The sequence below is a fragment of the Budorcas taxicolor genome, chromosome 2, assembly GCF_023091745.1.
Source record: "Budorcas taxicolor isolate Tak-1 chromosome 2, Takin1.1, whole genome shotgun sequence".
NCBI classification, from domain to species: Eukaryota; Metazoa; Chordata; class Mammalia; order Artiodactyla; family Bovidae; genus Budorcas; species Budorcas taxicolor.
The window spans coordinates 143,901,177-143,919,281 of NC_068911.1; the positions used below are offsets into that span (position 1 = coordinate 143,901,177).

General features: G+C 37.4%; 1 protein-coding gene across 1 annotated transcript in view; it reads right to left on the reverse strand.

Annotated features, from left to right (window-relative positions):
* ERBB4 (erb-b2 receptor tyrosine kinase 4) overlaps positions 1-18,105 on the reverse strand; it is a 770,675-nt gene that overhangs the window by 155,681 nt on the left and 596,889 nt on the right. The gene's annotated exons all lie outside the window — the stretch shown is intronic.

Genomic DNA, 18,105 nt, shown 5'->3' on the forward strand with positions numbered 1-18,105 from the left:
TGTCACCCTGCTTATTTAACTTATATGCAGAGTACATCATGAGAAACACTGGGCTGGAGGAAGCACAAGCTGGAATCAAGATTGCCGGGAGAAATATCAATAAGCTCAGATATGCAGATGACACCACCCTTATGGCAGAAAGTGAAGAAGAACTAAAGAGCCTCTTGATGAAAGTGAAAGAGGAGAGTGAAAAAGCTGGCTTAAAGCTCAACATTCAGAAAACTAAGATCATGGCATTCAGTCCCATCACTTCATGGCAAATAGATGGGGAAATATTGGAAACAGTGGCTGACTTTGTTTTTCTGGGCTCCAAAATCACTGCAGATGGTGACTGCAGCCATGAAATTAAAAGACACTTAGTCCTTGGAAGGAAAGTTATGAGCAACCTAGATAGCATATTGAAAAGCAGAGACGTTACTTTGTCAACAAAGGTCCGTCTAGTCAAGGCTATAGTTTTTCCTGAATATTCATTGGAAGGACTGATGTTGAAGCTGAAACTCCAATACTTTGGCTACCTGACGGGAAGAGCTGACTCTTTTGAAAAGACCCCGATGCTGGGAAAGATTGAGGACAGGAGGAGAAGGGGACGACAGAGGATGGGATGGTTGGATGGCATCACCGACTCAATGGACATGGGTTTGGGTGGACTCTGGGAGTTGGTGATGGACAGGGAGGCCTGGCATGCTATGGTTCATGAGGTCACAAAGAGTCAGACACAACTGAGCGACTGAACTGAACTGAACTGAAAGTCACTTCAGATGGTGACTGCAGCCGTGACATTAAAAGATGCTTGCTTCTTAGAAGAAAAGCTATAACCAATCTAGACAGCATATCAAAAAACAGAGATGTTACTTAGCCAACAAAGGTCTGTCTAGTCATAGCTATGATTTTTCCAGTAGTCATGTATGGATGTGAGAGTTGGATGATAAGGAAAGCTAAGCATCGAAGAATCGATGCTTTTGAACTGTGGTGTTGGAGAAGACTCTTGAGAGTCCCTTGGACTGCAAGGAGATCAAACCAGTCAATCTTCAAGGAAATCAGTCCTGAATATTCATTGGAAGGACTGATGGTTAAGCTCAAACTCCAATACTTTGGCCACCTGATGTGAAGAACTAACTCATTGGAAAAGAATCTGATGCTGGGAAAGACTGAAGGTGGGAGGAGAAGGGGATGACAAAGGATGAGATGGTTGGATGGCATCACCGACTTGATGGACATGAGTTTGAGTAAGCTCCAGGAGTTGGTGATGGACAGGGAAGCCTGGCGTGCTGCAGTCCATGAGGTTGCAAGGAGTCGGACACGACTGAGTGACAGAACTGAACTGAAATATGGACTGGACAACCTATGACAGAGTCATTTCAGAGGAGAGTAAACCATTCAGTGACTGGTAAGTCTATATCCTAATCCCAAGATACTTAAAAACAAAATTAAGGTTAATTATATACAGTACATGCCTATTGGCATTTTATTTAAATTTACCAATATACGATAAGATAAAGCCAAGCCTTAAAAAGTGGGCTAAAAGCATTGGTCAAGTATGTAATCGACAGTACTTAAATTGACAAATTTAGTAAATCCGCCTACTATCTTTGTGCTCATAATTAGTAAAGTCTGACAATTTCCCAAAAGATCAACTTTTCCATGATTTCATGTAAACCAGAATTAGACGCCAATAGTGCACGTTCATAGCTATTGCTCCAACATGACTAATTATTCATCATTGTCGAAAATGCAGATGCAGAAATGTTTGCTATGATTTATTCCCATCTTCCCTTGAGCACATTACTCTTTCAGTTTTGTATTCTTAAAGTATGAGTTCCTTGCTATCAAATAAACAATTATTTACCCTGAATTCTTTTTGTGCAATAAATATACTGGTTGAGTAATGCAGGCTGAACCTCCTATATTTCCTCCTATCACTGTGACATAGCTCGAAGGTAGTCTTATGACTTGGAACAACAGAGAACTGGGTATTAAGCATGCTAGTGAATAGCAGGGTAAACTCAGAAGACAGCAGATTTTACTGTTCCATCCTGTCTTAAAAGGACTCACTATTCCTTCAGTAGGAACAGTACTCTCTACAAATTTCCTATGGATATTAACTTTGGAAATTGTCCACACAAAATAATATAAGCTCTCCATCCTCTTACAGGGCATCGTTACATTTTGCCCTCTGATGATAATCATCATAATTTGAAATGGCCAGTGGCAACTATGTCTTCGACATTTATTATACTATCTTTAGTGGTCTTTTTACCATAGTCATAAGGGACGCTGCTTTGTAACAGCAGTTATATTAATTGTGACCGTTATCTCGCCTCTCATGCAAAATTTTGGGTCAAATGATTGGTATAAGTCTAAATGAGCAGTCAGGGATGAAAAGGACAAAGGAGTAAGAGGAAAATACATGACTAGTTTGAGTCCTGCTGCATACTGAGAGGTAATTTACACAAATCAGCTAGACAAAAACAGATGGGAAGAGGGAGAGAGGGAGAGAGTTGACTAATGACACCTGACTGCCAAATGACCCTGTGGGTTTGAATGCTGGCAGGACACCTAAAGCCGTGCCAGCAGCCACTTGGAACTGCCCAGTTCTCACTCACATTTCATTTAACAGGCTAACCTTGGTCTTTCTATTGTTACCATCGCTAGGGAAATTTATACAGTATCGAATCATGATCCAGGAAATACACATGCTAACTGGGCTCTCTTCTTTTAGAAGCTATGTGCTACCGAACTGTTAAAGAGTTTATTGTTGGCAGCTTTTGTTTCCAACAGGGAAATTTTGATATGTTTGTTCTTTTAAGAAACGCTTTTGTAAACCTATAGTATGTGGCACCGTTTGTGGCTTAATAAGACCTATAGAGAAAAAGAAGAAATTATTTTCTAAGAACATGACTATACTATTAAATACTTTGCTCATGGGAAAGTATCTTTGATTCTCACAAGTGAGGAGTTCCTAACACTATATATAATGGGCTCCTACCTGTCTCTCATTCTCTTACTTTTAACTTTTAATCTCTTTTCAACTACAAAATTAATGCTCATGGATGTATATTGAAATACAACCCGGGCTTGGAATCAAGAATGTTAGGTACCCCTATTTGCTATTACTACAAACTAGCTAAGTGAACTCTGCATTTAGATGCCTATATCTTTCCTTTTCTCCTTTGCTTAACATTTCATGCAAAGATGGGCTCAATAAAGGACAGAAATCGTATGGACCTAACAGAAGCAGAAGATATTAAGAAGAGGTGGCAAGAATACACGGAATAACTGTATAAAAAAGATCTTCACGACCGAGATAGTCATGATGATGTGATCACTAATCTAGAGCCAGACATCTTGCAATGTGAAGTCAAGTGGGCCTTAGAAAGCATCACTGCGAACAAAGCTAGTGGAGGTGATGGAATTCCAATTGAGCTGTTTCAAATCCTGAAAGATGATGCTGTGAAAGTGCTGCACTCACTATGCCAGCAAATTTGGAAAACTCAGCAGTGGCCACAGGACTGGAAAAGGTCAGTTTTCATTCCAATTCCAAAGAAAGGCAATGCAAAAGAATGTTCAAACTACCACACAATTATACTAATCTCACATGCTAGTAAAGTAATGCTCAAAATTCTCCAAGCCAGGCTTCAGCAATACGTGAACCGGAAACTCCCTGACATTCAAGCTGGTTTTAGAAAGGGCAGAGGAACCAGAGATCAAATTGCCAACATCTGCTCGATCATCGAAAAAGCAAGAGAGTTCCAGAAAAACATCTATTTCTGCTTTATTGACTATGCCAAAGCCTTTGACTGTGGGGATCACAATAAACTGTGGGAAATTCTGAGAGAGATGGGAATACCAGGCCACCTGACCTGCCTCTTGAGAAATCTGTAGGCAGGTCAGTAAGCAACAGTTAGAACTGGACATGGAACAACAGACTGGTTCCAAATGGGAAAAGGAGTACATCAAGGCTGTATATTGTCACCCTGCTTATTTAACTTATATGCAGAGTACATCATGAGAAACGCTGGACTGGGAGAAACACAAGCTGGAATCAAGATTGCCGGGAGAAATATCAATAAGCTCAGATATGCAGATGACACCACCGTTATGGCAGAAAGTGAAGAGGAACTAAAAAGCCTCTTGATGAAAGTGAAAGAGGAGAGTGAAAAAGTTGGCCTAAAGCTCAACATTCAGAAAACTAAGATCATGGCATCTGATCCCATCACTTCATGGGAAATGGATGGGGAAGCAGTGGAAACAATGTCAGACTTTATTTTTTTGGGCTCCAGAATCACTGCAGATGGTGATTGCAGCCATGAAACTAAAAGACGCTTACTCCTTGGAAGAAAAGTGATGACCAACCTAGATAGCATATTCAAAAGCAGAGACATTACTTTGCCGACTAAGGTCCATCTAGTCAAGGCTATGGTTTTTCCTGTGGTCATGTATGGATGTGAGAGTTGGACTGTGAAGAAGGCTGAGTGCCGAAGAATTGATGCTTTTGAACTGTGGTGTTGGAGAAGACTCTTGAGAGTCCCTTGGACTGCAAGGAGATCCAACCAGTCCATTCTGAAGGAGATCAGCCCTGGGTGTTCTTTGGAAGGAATGATGCTAAAGCTGAAACGCCAGTACTTTGGCCACCTCATGAGAAGAGTTGACTCATTGGAAAAGACTCTGATGCTGGGAGGGATTGGGGGCAGGAGGAGAAGGGGACGACAGAGGATGAGATGGCTGGGTGGCATCATGGACTCGATGGACGTGAGTCTGAGTGAACTCTGGGAGATGGTGATGAACACGGAGGCCTGGCGTGCTGCGATTCATGGGGTCGCAAAGAGTCGGACACGACTGAGTGGCTGAACTGAACTGAGCTAAGTGAAAAAAAACTAACTTAGTTTTTAGTTTAAATTGTCCTATATCTTAAAAAGGGAATAATATATTCTCTCTAGTGTTGCTATGAAAACTGTAATGAGAAAAAACGTGTGGGTATAGATAGTATAACATCTAGATTACTAAGCTTACATGATTAGAATTTACTTCCAGTGAAAGCTGAAAAGTTACAGGCCAATTAAAAATTAGTAAAAATGCTTTAAAATCTTTATATGTTAGCCAAGAAGCCTTAGGATATTGATAGTAATTATTACATGTATTTATAAGCAGAATTCATGGATCTTTAAAAATCTATATATATCCTTGAAGAACATTATCCCTCATTTTTTGTCTTTAAGGGACAGTATGATTAAAACAAACATTCAAACATTAAGTAACAGTAAGTTTCAAACTCAACATTCAAAACACTAAGATCATGGCATCTGGTCCCATCATTTCATGGCAAATAGAAGGGGAAACAGTGACAGATTTCTTTTTCATGGGCTCCAAAATGACTGGGGACAGGGACTTCAACCATGAAACTTAAAGGTGCTTGCTCCTGGGAAGGAAAGTTATGCAAACATACACAGCATATTAAAAAGCAGAGACAACACTTTGCTGATAGAGGTCCATATCGTGAAAGCTCCAGCTTTTCCAATAGTTGTGTATGGATGTGAGAGTTGGCCCATAAAGAAGGCTGAGCACAGAATTGATGCTTTTGAATTGTGGCATTGGAGAAACTCTAGAGTCCCTTGGACTGAGAAGATCAAACCAATCCATCCTATAGGAAATAAACCCTGAATATCACTGGACACTGATAATGTTCTTCACTGATGCTGAAGCTGAAGCTTCAATACTTTGGCCACCTGGTGAGCAAAGCTGACTCACTGGAAAAGACCCTGATGCTGGGAAAGATTGAGGGCAAGAGGAGAAGGGGCATCAGAGGATGAGATAGATAGATAGCATCACTGACTCAATGGGCATGAGTTTGAACAGACTCTGGGAGATAGTGAAGGATGGGAAAACCTGGTGTGTCCATGGGGTTCCATTGAGTCGGACATGACTTAGTAACTGAACAAAAACAACAAAGATCATTTTGGAAGTGTGAACTGGTAATACAGACTGAGGTCTAGGCCATATTTCATATTTCTAAACTATATAATGTTAAATAATCATTACTATTGCCATTTGAAAAGTGATTCTCCTCTCCTACTCTCTTCTGGTTCAAGTATCTTGGACAAGAAAGTAAAATGAATACAAGGGAAAATGAGCCACATTCTAGAACTTTAAAAATTTCAAGCTGAAACAAAATTTTTTAGGAATCAATTTGCTCAACTTGATAATGAAGTTACTCCTTCTTTCATATCCCTCCATCATTTCTCATGTCTGAATCTAAAATGGACTCTAACTTTATTACAATGTATTTAGCTAAAAGTGATGGATAGAAACAACTGGGTATGGAACAACCCTCGATTCTGAAAGCTGAGGTCCCTTGCAATCAGGCAGTGTACACTTCACATGCTAGCACTTGGAAGTGGAGAAGGAAATGGCAACCCACTCCAGTATTCTTGCCTAGAGAATCTGTGGACGGAGGAGCCTGGTGGGCTGCCGTCTGTGGGGTCTCACAGAGTCAGACACGACTGAAGCGACTTAGCAGCAGCAGCAGCAGCAGTTGGAAAAGAGGCAGATCCTCAGACATAACAAAATTCCAGCCTTGGAAAAGTCTCAGTCCCTAGGCCCTAGAGTTCAGAGATACAAGAAAGAATGCTTGGATAGTATGGGAAGAGAGTAAGTAGCAGGAGCAGCTAGACTGAGAGTCTAGAAGAAAAGGGAGAAAAACGTGATCCGTGAAGATAGTCACGGAATTCATAAAATTAAGGAAGAAGCAGGAGAAAAGGAAATCACAGAGAAGCCATCAAAGAATGGTAGAAATAAAGAACTAAATTGCTGACATGTCCTCATAATATGACTTTGGCCTGCACCTCACTCTGAATTCTTAGGACTCGATAGGTCCCTGGAAAGTCAGCCTACTCTAATTAGGCTTACATTGCAACATAATTCCACTCACCTCCTCTGGCGTCCTCAATGGCTCAGCAGGTAGAGAATCTACCTGCCAATGCAGGAGATGCAGGTTTGATTTCTGGGTTGGGAAGATCCCCCTGGAGGAGGAAATGGCAACCCACTCTACTATTCTTGCCTGGAGAATCCCATGGAAAAAGGAGCCTGGTGGGCTATGGTCCATGGGGTTGCAAAGAGTCATAAATGACTGAAGCGCCTGAGCACACACGCACATCTCTCTTTCCACATTATCCCAACCAAAAAGGTAGAGCAGAAAGATGTCTTGTTATGACAGTTTTAATATTAAAGACAACATTTTTTCTTTATTCTTTGATTGTCCCAATACTAATTTCATGAAATTATGAAGATAAATTACTGTAACATATGGCAACCCACTCCAGTGTTCTTGCCTGGAGAATCCCAGGGACAGGGGAGCCTGGTGGGCTGCCGTCTATGGGATCGCACAGAGTTGGACACGACTGTGACTTAGCAGCAGCAGCATACACAAATAAAATAAGAGTGAAACTATTTCTTTAACTTTTTAAAAGTATACTGAAAATTAGTGTAAAAATTAAAGCTAAAGATACACAAATTTTCCTAATGGTTTTCTATCACCTCTGTAGGTGAGCCTGACATTCTCAAGGATTCTACCATTTTCTCAATTAGTCCAATGGTAAAGGCACTGTATATTTTCCATCTACCACAGTGGTTTATGATGATGATTATAAGCAGAACAAATAATACATTATTTCTTTAAAATATCAAGCTCAATTTGTTTTTGGAAATATCTTTAATGAGTTGAAATTTCTCACAGACTAAAAAAGATTTTATTTAAAAAAAATTAAGAGGAAGGGTATTTTAAAAGCATGTAAGTTTGCAGTGTGATAGGTAGACACACAAGATGATTTGGAAAGCATTTCTCAGAAGTACAAAATTTTATATTGTCATCTTTAGTAAATCAGGCACCTCATTTTTAAAAACATTCTCATTCAATAGAAAGGCTTTAGATTTACAAGTGTTTTCATGTTATCACAACTTCTATTCAGAAAAAAAGAGAAAATGGTTAAAGAAAGTATGCTTCCTTAAAGTACTTTCTTGGACAGGAAGATAAATGTAGCTTCCAAATATAACACTAAAGTCCAACTCAACATTAAAAATACTTTAGTAAATTTAAAATTCATATCTGTACCACATAAATATAGGCTGAATTTGAGCTACAGGCCTTAATAAAAATAATGAAACAGATGAAAAAGTTGAAGTTCATTTAGCATTTTACTGTGTAAAGTTATTCAAAGGCAACTTCTGTATAAATTTCCCGTAATGTTTTTCTCCCATCATTGTGAAAGACTTTTCTTTGTTAATCTTCTTTACAATGTGGGATTTTACAAGTGCATTTATATTACAAACTGATTATCACCTTTCAAAATACAATTTGAGAAATTTAAATGAAAAAAGACTGTATAACAGATATAAATTTGAGCAGACATAGAAATATCCAATAACAGGTGCCCATGTTGGTTTCTTCCCTATTGTTTCCGATACCAAAAATGTTGTAGTTCATTTGCTAAGTTGTGTTTAACTTCTTGCGACCTCATGGACTGCAGCACATCAAGCCTCCCTGTCCCTCATTATCTCCCACGGTTTGCCCAAGTTCATGTCCATTGAGTCGGTGATGCTATCCAATCATCTCCACCCCATGAACAGTATAAAAAGGCAAAAAGATACCAAAATAAATAACTACAAACTTTCTGTCGTTTAGTATTCTTTGAGAAAACATAGTCAGATAATAGAATCTTGAAGTCTTGAGCATAACGACTACTCCCTTTCTCCCATTATAGGCATTTCTTTCACAACACCTCAGGCAGGAGTAAACCTAGACTTTATCTGCATAGTTCTATTAATGGAGAGATAATAACTTTAAGAAGCATACCATTCTATTTTTATATAAATACAGATGTTGAATGTATCTTCCTTATATGGTAAAGACTCAAATCTGCCTTCTTGCAATTTCTACACTTGGTCTTTTTTCAACCAACCTATTTGGTGACAGTAATTATAACTTTTTCCAAGTTATAACTTTTGAGATTTTAAAGACAATTATTGGATCTCTTACTGGGGACTCTTTTCTAGACATAAAATTCTCCAGATGTTTCTCATACAGTGATTCTCTGACCATTCACTCATCTAGTTTCTCTTCTATCAATTTCATTATATGTAAAAGTGCCCCCAGAAAGAAGTATAATATTCTTCATACAATCTGTACAGGATCAATACACCTTATTCTAGACACTTAGTATTTGTTAAGGAAGGTCAAGTGTAAAATAGTGTGTTAGAGTACCACAACAAGGAATTCCTATCAAAAGATTCTTTGCCTGGGTTCTTAGAACTTATGGCATGCATGGATGTGATATCTAGGGAATCTGTGATCCCCCTGTATTTATATAAATATGTGTATGCTGTAGGGCAGAAAGTATATAACTTCCATTGGATTATTTAATGAGTTCATGACTTCTATACATTTCAGAACCACAGTCTCTTTAATATGCATTACCATTTAAACAGTTTTCCCCATGTACTGACTGCATAAAACAAAGCAGTATTAGAATTTGAATTTTACACATATTTATCACAGTGTTAACTCCAGATACATGGAACATTTGATTTTGTCATTTTAAAGAAGGTATTAATTCCTGACAGCTTTATCTAAGTTAAAGAATAACACATCTTCATCCATGGAATCAATAAAACATATGACCTAACAGGGCCAAAAATACTCTTTAAAATACTACTAGAATCACCCAGATTGGTATTGGTATATTAATCCAAGCTGTTTGGTAAGATTATTTCTACCAAACCAGCACTGAACAATTTTAATTTTCCCTTAATGTTTTAAGGTCTCATCATTATGAAAAATTTACAAATGCCTTGCCAAAATGTACATATCTTGTCTAGCCCATCCATCTAATAAACTTATGAATTTGATTTGTTTTAAATGAGTACATCTGTGTCTCTGTGGAATCCTTCCTTTCCTAAGAATTCAAAATTATTTCTTTATACCTAGTGATTCAGATACAGTTTTTTATAGTCTACATTTTGAAATAAACAAGCAAACAAACAAATAAAATATATATATACTGTATTTTCTGGTCCCCTTCCTGCTTTCCAAAATGCTTCAGGAATTCTAGTTAAATTCCCAGGAACAAACTACACGTGCTTGGAATATAATTCATTTGAAGTCATTTAAAGGACTTCATGAGTCAATTTATCTTTTCTTCTGTCTGATGTCTTGCTGTTGTTGCTGTTTTGCAGTCACTAAGTCATATCCGACTCTTTGCGACCCCGTGGACTGTAGTCCATCAGGCTCCTCTGTCCATAGGATTTTCTAGGCGAAAATACTGGAGTGGGTTGCCATTTCCTTCTGCAGGGGATCTTCCCAGATCAGGGATTGAATCTGTGTCTCCTGAATTGGCAGGCAGATTCTTTACCACTGAGCCACCAGGGAAAACTCATCTGATACTTTAGTACCATATTAATATGCCTCCTCCAACCTCGCCAGTGTCAAGAAGATTCTTACTAAGACAGGAGGTGGAAATGAGTGTTTTTTTAAAAAATGTGCTTGTTTTCTTTTTTCTGGTTTGGTTTGATGTTTTCTTTATCATGACTTAAAGTTCCCAAGCAGTGGAACAATTCTTTCTTATGTTGAAAAAAATTTTTGAAATTCATTTCATTGCTAGTTGCACTTTACATAGCCTTAACCCATTCTGTACCATAGCCTTTGTGACAATGTTATTTTCAAGTTTCTGCCAGACTTCTTCACCTGTCCTTGATTTTATATGCTGTTTTCTTGTGTACACCCTTGATATATATAAGACATGCAAATGCCTGTTAAATCTCAGTCTAGTGATTCTTGGTAATATTGCTGATACCAAATTTATTGCCTTGTGATAATAATTCAAGCTTGTTTTGCTTATTATTCATTCTCTACGTATTATTGAGAGTCCCTTGTACTACAAGGAGATCCAACCAGTCCATTCTAAAGGAGATCAGTCCTGGGTGTTCTTTGGAAGGACTGATGCTAAAGCTGAAACTCCAGTACTTTGGCCACTTAATGAGAAGAGTTGACTTATTGGAAAAGACTGTGATGCTGGGAGGGATTGGGGGCAGGAGAAGGGGACAACCAAGGATGAGATGGCTGGGTGGCACCACCGACTCGATGGACATGAGTTTGAATGAACTCCGGAAGTTGGTGGTGGACAGGGAGGCCTGGCACGCTGCGATTCATGGGGTCGGAAAGAGTCGGACACGACTGGGTGACTGAACTGAACTGAACTGAACTGAAGTATTATTATAAAGATACCTTCACTCATAAACTTTGGTCATACCCACCTGCTAATATGTCTGTTTATGTAAAAAATATGTATATATGTATATTTGTTTTTTAACATATATTCAACATATACTTATTTTGAGCATTCACTCTGCAGTAAAACATTGCACTAACTGGTAGAAACACAAACACAAAGAATACATAGTATCTACCCCTTAAGAATCACAATCTAGTAGAGGAGAGAAATTTGTATAAATAATTACAATTCAATGGCATATATTAAACAAATGGAACATAATTAAACTTAAAGCTTTTGTACAGTAAAGAACTTGGGCAAACTCTGGGAGACGGTGAGGGACAGGGAAGCCTGGCATGCTGCAGTCCATGGGGTCAAAAAGAGCTGGACATGACTTGCCGACTAAACAACAGGAAAGGAAACCATAAATGTGATGAAAAGACAACCCTCAGAATGAAAGAAAATATTTGCAAACGAAGCAATGGACAAAGGATTAATCTTCAAAATATGCCAACAACTCATGCAGCTCAATACCAAAAGAAACAAACAATCCAATCAAAAAGTGGGTGAAAAACCTAAATAGACATTTCTCTAAATAAGATATGCAGATAGCTAATAGGCACATGTAAAGATGCTCAACATCACTAATTATTAGAGAAATGCAAATCAAAGCTATAATGAGGTATCACCTCATATAGGCCATCATCAAAAAAATCTACAAATAATAAATTATGGAGAGGGTGTGGAGAAAAGGGAAACCTCTTACACTGTTGATGGGAATGCAAATTGATATAGTCACTGTGGAGAACATTATGAAGGTTATTTAAAAAAATAAAACTAGAACTACCATATGACCCAGCAATCCCACTACTGGGCTTATAGCCTGAGAAAACCATAATTCAAAATGATACACATACCCTAATGTTCACTGCAGCAATATTTATAATAGCCAGGACATGGAAACAGCCTAAATGCTCAACAACAGGTGAATGGCTAAAGAAGATATAGTAAATATATACAATGGACTACTACTCAGCTATAAAAAGGAACAAAATTAGGACATTTGTAGATTTGTGCATGGACCTAGAGTTTATCATACAAAGTAAGCTAGAAAGAGAAAAACAAATATCATGTATTAATGTATATATGTGGAATCTAGAAAAATGGTACAAATGAACCTATTTCCAGGGCAGGGATAGAGACACATATGAATGACCACGTGGACATGAGGTGTGGGGGAAGAGGAGAGTGTGACAAATTGGGCGATTAGGATGGACATATATACATAAATCTTTGTAAAATAGATAGCTAGTAGGAACCTCAGCTTGGTGCTCTCTGATGATAGGTGGGACTGGGGAGTATAGGAGGCATGTATGAGAGAGAGGAGATACACGTCCCTATATAGCTGCTTCACTTCATTGTACAGCAGCAACTATTATAGCACAACATCACAAATCTATTATACTCCAGTTTAAAAGATGTTTTTAAGTCCTAAAACTGCATCCAAGAGGCAGCAAATACTGATGGGAACAGAGAAAAAACTGGATCATGTTTAAGGAGAAGATGGAATTTGAGTTGAAACCTGAATAGAGACACTAGAGAATGATCTTTTTTTTTTTCCCCCACAAAAGATATTAAGCAAAGGGAATTGCAAAATGTCATACTGATGAATGTTTCAGAGAGGTTAAGACAAGGACTGGAAAATTATCTTTGGCTTGGTCACTGATTATTTCTAAGACAGCAGTTTCACCGCCTGGGTAGATAAATTAAAAAAGGACTTAAAATCTGTTTGTGTTTGTTTTCTCATTTTGAGAAATTGGATATAGTTAGTGTTATAGCATACAATGCTACTAGTGTTCTAATGTGGTGAGTTAGTATAGTTCATTTTGAATCCTGAACAAGGTCAGCAGAGAATGATTATTGTTTTTTCCTCCCAAAAGATAAGCAATTCTTTCATGGTTATTCTTCTAAACCCATAAATGGTAGATTACACAAACACACACACACAAACACATACTATTTGTTTCTGGATGAAGAGGTCAATTATCTCCTTTTTTGTGAATATGTACATGCTTACATGCTTACCTCAGCCATGTCTGACTTTTTGCAACCCCATGGACTGTAGCCCACCAGGGGTGGGATTTCTCTGGCAAGAATACTGGAGTGGGTTGCCATTCCCTTCTCCAGGGGATTTTCCTGACCCAGGAATTAAAACCGCATCTCGTGTCTCCTGCATTGCAGGTGGATTCTCTACTGTCTGAGTCACCAGGGAAGCCCTGTGATTATGTATAAATATCTGTTACACTTGCCCTTCCCTCTTTTGAGGGGAATGGTGGGTGCAGTGTGATATTTCTCTATTTCTTTAAAGCCTTCTCAGTCAAATATAGAAATCACTAGTCAAATATATTTTGCTTAGATCTCAGGAGATGTATGCTATTTCTTTACCAACAGCTCAGGGTTTTGATAAGCCATGGAATTTTTAAAAATGAAATAAAATTCCACTCTTGGATTCCATCTATATAGTTTATTGTTTCCTTTCAAGGTCCTTCTTTCTTTTCAAAATAATAAAAAGAAATCAAGCTGTGCCTTGTTTCTCCATAGACTATACATTAGTTTTTTACTCAAGACTTCAAAGTCCAAATCTTGGAGATAAAGCTCTGTCATTATAATGGTAGTATTCATTTCACCATGATTTGTGGTTAAATTAGGTTGGTTTGTCTAGTCTTATCTTACATACCCAGACAAAGAGCCTGCCACTGAATATTCCAGTCAGATCATATAGCTGTCTTCCTTTTCCTTAGCAAGGATTAACTAAGTACCGAAGTTCAATCTCAGGGAAGATGTCTTTGTAATTGGTTGTGTGAATGTTCTTCATCAGGCCTTTATCCAATGGGATAAGTGCAGATGCTTATAGCTGTTGTAATTTTCATTGATATATATTTTCCTCTTTTTCTTCTTGACACTTGTTTATTTCTGATTGTTTTCATTTTATCACTATCATCATTGTGAAGTTTGATAAGTTCTCACTTGGGATGGGGCATGATTAAACTCTTAACAATCCAGCAGGTATTGTACTAAACTAGATTCTTTACATATGTTAACCAAAATATGAATTATATTAAGGCTCACAACTCTACCAGGTAAGCACTTCTGTTGTTACCATTTTACAACGGAAGAGTCTAAGTCTTGGAAGGATTAACTGAGCCTAAGCCAAGATGTCATACGTGGTGAAGGGGGTTTCCATATTTCTTAAACTGATACTGATCTTATTACCTAGATGCTTTTGATTTTCAGTTTTTCTTCTTGGATCTATTACTTTCCTTCTACCTAGGAACTTTCATCCTCTTTAATAAACTGGAGCATAGAAAGCATGCCTCAAGTCCTTCACTCTCACCCCAGAAGGGAGATCAGGTTACATTTATAGCATACATAATTGGTGAGTGCCTTAGGCAGGAAGATAAACATAGCACATGGCCTGCAGCTTGCTAGAATAGTTCCATCAGTGCTGGACTGTTTGGGCATCAGATTAAAGCAGTCTTTGGTGGCTTCCCCTAAATAGTCTTTCTCTAAAACAGTCCAGGAAAACCACCTTTTTCCTGGGGGCTGCTGGCTGTTGACACTGTAAAATGGAAGAGAAGAATCCTGACTTCACCCCCATCTTTCCATTCTCCTCTCCTTCCCTTGTTAGTCTGACTGCAGCCCCTGTAACAGTGATCCATAGGACTTGTGGAAACTCTTTTCTATGGCACTGCCGTGCTTCTGTGTCTTTGGGAACAAATGTTAGCTAGAACTTTTGTGCTATTCGAGTGACCATACTTCTAAACATTCAATATGATATGTGAGCCAAGGTTGAAGACTGTCTAGTAAATAAGCTCTGAATTAGAAGCCTCAGATGAAGAGAGACAGAGACAGAGGGAACTAAAGACGCATTTTTACTAAAGAGGATGACCAAATAAATTTTGTTAGTTTTCTAATTCAAAAGCCTGCTAAACTCTGAAAATTAGACATAGGCTACTATATCTGCCATTTATTTTAGGTATGGTAATTTACAAAGCATATTACCAAACATAATCATTCATCCATCATCCAGTAATTACAGGAGCCCTCTTGTTCGCCTGCTTTTAATGCCCATAGATATTGCTTTTGTTGAGAACATCATTTATCTGTCATACAAACTGTTAAACAGCCTCCTAAGGGTTCTTCCTGCCTCCGTATATCGTATTCAGATGTTTCAAATTTGGGCTTCCAGCTAAAAAGAAACCAGTAAAAAATCTTCAGTGTCCGTATCTCCTGGGGAACTCCCTTCTAACACGTGTGTATATTTGATGAACATCTTTAACCTGCTTTCGAAATTTTACTTTATAAAGAATTTAAATTCAGCTCTTAGGCCTGTCAGTGATATACATATGAATTTACTTTGTTATGACCAGTATAAGAAGTCTTGTCATTTCACATCTTCTCCTCTATCCTCCAGGCCACGTTCAAGTAAAGATACATATAAACCTTAATAGAATACTATCTGTTATGTGTATAAATTCGTGAAAATGGGAACCAATCAGAGGTTGTCTTGAAAGTCGGTATCTTAAACCTTATTCCACCTACTTTAGGGACTTGGGAATATTATTTGATGGCTTTGATTAAGCGTGGCCAATGTAGTAAAATTTCTTCTGTCTAGTTTTCTCTCCAATACACTGAAACACAGATTCCCCTTTATATAGACAAGAATGCAAGTGCTTTAGAATTATCCATGACTAGAACTCCCTCAGGAGTGACTTCTCTAAGTTCTGAATTAATAATTCTTAAAGGATATAAAGTATAACTAATTTACCCACCTTATCTGATCCAAAGGTTAGGTTTTAAAATTCATTCAGACCTAACAGGGAAGAGTATGTCCAGGTAGTATTTTCCTGTTAAACACATCTTATTTTTAGAGAGGTATAAGAGTAAGCTGGGAGAATAAAAAATCCGTATTTTTCCTGTCTGTGTTATATGTGTTTTGGGGATAGAAAAATTTAGAACTTCCAATGTAGTAATTTCTGTTGACAAGAAATTCAATTAAGTTGCAGTGGGGGTTGTTTTGCTGATAAAATTCTTGATTTTAGTAGTCCATCTGATATTTTAACAGTCTATAAACTGTTTATCAGCCTTTCTTAGACTCACCAGTAGGGAGAACAAAACAAAACAAAACACAGGACACTATCTCAGATGGCAGCAACATCCATAGCTCTGAGAATATTATTTCTGTGGGTTGCATGTTCAGTCTATATTGTAATTCTCCCTTGCCTACCATCCAATTTCTTTTAGACCCATATGGTGACAATTTCTTGAAAGCTTATTGTAGTAATGTTAAAATTTTCTATCTAAATAGTAAATTAGCCCCCCAAATCATAAGGAAATAAGTCCGTGTAGGCTCACAAAATTTTCCCTTCAGGCCTTGAGATCCTACTTATCTACTTTTTTGTTTCTTATGAGAAATAAATTGCTTTTAGTGTTACATTTTATAAAGGACTTAAAATGAGTGGGTGTGCCCTAAAATGTTTGACTTTTGTGGCATTTTAAAAAACAATCATGAATTGAAAAATCTCAATATTTGAGTGATAATAAAAATTGCTTTGGGCTGAAATTCTGTATTTTGTATCAGAGTCCCCAGGAAAATTTTACAGCTAAGTAATAAACCTGGAAAATATGGGTTTATAATGGAAATGTTGACAGACTCTAGCTAGTGCTACTGTAATATCTTGAATCTGATTTAAAAGAAGTTTTCAGTAATGTTTTTTCCAAGTCAATCTTTTGGGGAATGAAAGTTAAAGAAAAAAATGTTTTCTGCTACCACAATGATTGATGGAAATATGAGAAATCTGTGGCCAGATACCTTGGGGCACCCATGAATAAGATCAAAAGCATGGAGAGATTATTGTCCTATAAGAAGCCCCCTGTTCAAGTCTCACTGCATAGAGACATTTTGATAAAGTGATAGTTTGTAAGTGCCATATGCATTATACTGGTATCTTTTCAGATAAAGGTAATAATGAAATGGACTGTCATTCCATTTAATCAGGTTTAATTTTTAAAAAATATTACAGGACCATAGTAACATGAGTAGCTATGACTAACATTGTCATCCTGGAAGAAATTAAGTCATCATATGGATATACACAGTATGTTCCCTCTCCCACAAAATTATGTAAAAAGTTACCTGGATTAAATAATTTTATATGTTAAATTTTACAGATTATGACAGGAAATAAGAAATATTGAGTTGGCCAAGAAGTTCTTTTGTGTTTTTCTGTAAGATGCTATGGAAAAGCCCAAATGAACTTCTTGGCCAATCCAATAGTTTCTTCAGTTATCTAATTAAGATGCAGAACTAGTTAGGCAGGAGTACTATCAATTTGAGTTCACTGTCTTGTCCTGTCCCAAGATCATATAATATGATCTGAGGTCACATGAGGAAATGCTTAAATATACTTGTACCAGTATCATCTGTTCATGCATATTAGTTTTGTGACCTAATATAAGATATATAACTTCTGTGAGTCTCCAGGTTTTCATTTAAAATGGGAATTATATGAGTAATAACAATGTGAGTGATGATAGCTAATGTTATTGAGCATGAGGATGTACCACATACTGTGCAAGATAGTTTATATATATTAAGTCATTTAAACATACAACTGTATCTATCCCATAGTTTATTGTAAGAATTATAGGCTGGATAAACAACAAAGTCCTATGGTATAACACAAGGAACTATACTCAATATCCTGTGATAAACTGTAAGGGAAAACAATATGAAAAATAGTGTAGATATATGTAAGTGGATAAGTTTGTTGCACAGTACAAATTA